The sequence below is a fragment of the Condylura cristata genome, unplaced genomic scaffold (assembly GCF_000260355.1).
Source record: "Condylura cristata isolate star-nosed mole 26May11 unplaced genomic scaffold, ConCri1.0 scaffold00054, whole genome shotgun sequence".
Classification (NCBI taxonomy): Eukaryota; Metazoa; Chordata; class Mammalia; order Eulipotyphla; family Talpidae; genus Condylura; species Condylura cristata.
Genome location: NW_004567155.1, coordinates 1,240,679 through 1,242,107, shown reverse-complemented (window position 1 = coordinate 1,242,107; position 1,429 = coordinate 1,240,679).

Genomic DNA, 1,429 nt, shown 5'->3' with positions numbered 1-1,429 from the left:
GGTCCCCGCCCAGCCGCCTGGCCTCGGAGGAGCCCTCTGGTGTGCCCATTAGCCACCGCGGTATTGTTATTTGCAGCCAGGGGGACTCATTAGCAAGTTGGCGCCTCCCGGTCGCCATGGCAACAGCAGAGGTGCCAGGCAACCGCTGCGGCAGCCAGCGCTGCTGCAGGATCCCCCGCCCGCCCGCCCGCCCCTGCAGGTGCCCAGGAGCAGGGATGACCCAGCTGGCGCAGGAGGCCGCGCCGGCCAGGTGCGGGATCCCACAGGCCGCTCAGCCCTGCGCTGCCTCACGCCTCGGGGCGGGAGCTTCCTTCTGGCCAAGGTCCAGCCAGAGCCCTGTCCCTACTCCCCGGCTGCTTGGACCTCAAGCCCGGGCCAGGGACCGCCCGTCCTACCTCCTGAAGATGCTGCAGAGCTGGGCCCCACATGGCCGGCGGGGTGCGCGGGGCAGCCCTGACCCTGGAGTGGCCAGATGCACACAGCGGGCAGAGGAGGGGCTCGGACCCCGCCCTGGGGGCGGGGAGGAGTGCGGGCTCACCCGGGACCCCACACAAGCCCGGCCGCTGGGGACAGTGGTTCCCCCTGAAGGCAGGAGGCCCTTCCTGCCCACTGGGTAGCCCCCTTCCCAGGTAGGTGAGGTGTGGCTGGACACACCCCTTAGCAAGGGACCCCGCAGGGTCCCCACATCGGCAGTCTCCTGGCAGGCGCCTGTCCTGGCTGCGCCGCTCCTGGGGCGTCCTGTGCCCGGGCCCAGGTGCACCTAGGAGCAGCCATGCTGACCACGGTGCTGACCGCGGTGCCGCCAGCGCCCTGCCCAGCACCCAGGACAGGGCTGGTGGCCTGCAGCGCCTGCCCGGGGCCCTACCAGAGGAGGGGCCCGCCTCAGCTGACCCAGGGAGGCAGCTGAGTGCCCGCACGGCCCTGCCCCGTCCCTTCACTCTCCTCCTCAGGGACCCCAAGGGGCCTCACGCTGCCCCCTCTCCGCTCTGGGGGACATGGGATAAGGCCCACAGTGCCCCTCGCCCCCCGCTGGGCTGAAGGCAGGGTCAGCAGAGCAGGAGGGCCTGCACCTGGGAGGCGGTGGGGTGAGCCCGGTAGCCCCAGGGTTGGCTGAGCCAGGAGGAGGGTGGGAGGGTGGGGCCCCCGAGGGCCGGCTCCCCCGAGGGCTGGCTCCCTGCTTGCCTCCTGCCCTAGCCCACTGCCCTGCAGGCGTGCGCCCGGCGGGGCTGGCCTCCCTGGCCACATACACAGGGGACGCGCCGGGCCCTCAGCTCTGGCCGCCCGGGCGGTGGTGCCCGTCCAGGTGAGACCTCCAGGCCCCACACAGCCCTGGCCAGGGGGGAGATGGCCCAGGCACGGTTCTGGGGCAGAAACAACTTCAGCAGCTGCCTGTCTGCGGAGACTCACTGTCCCGAGGTAGCCTCTGGCC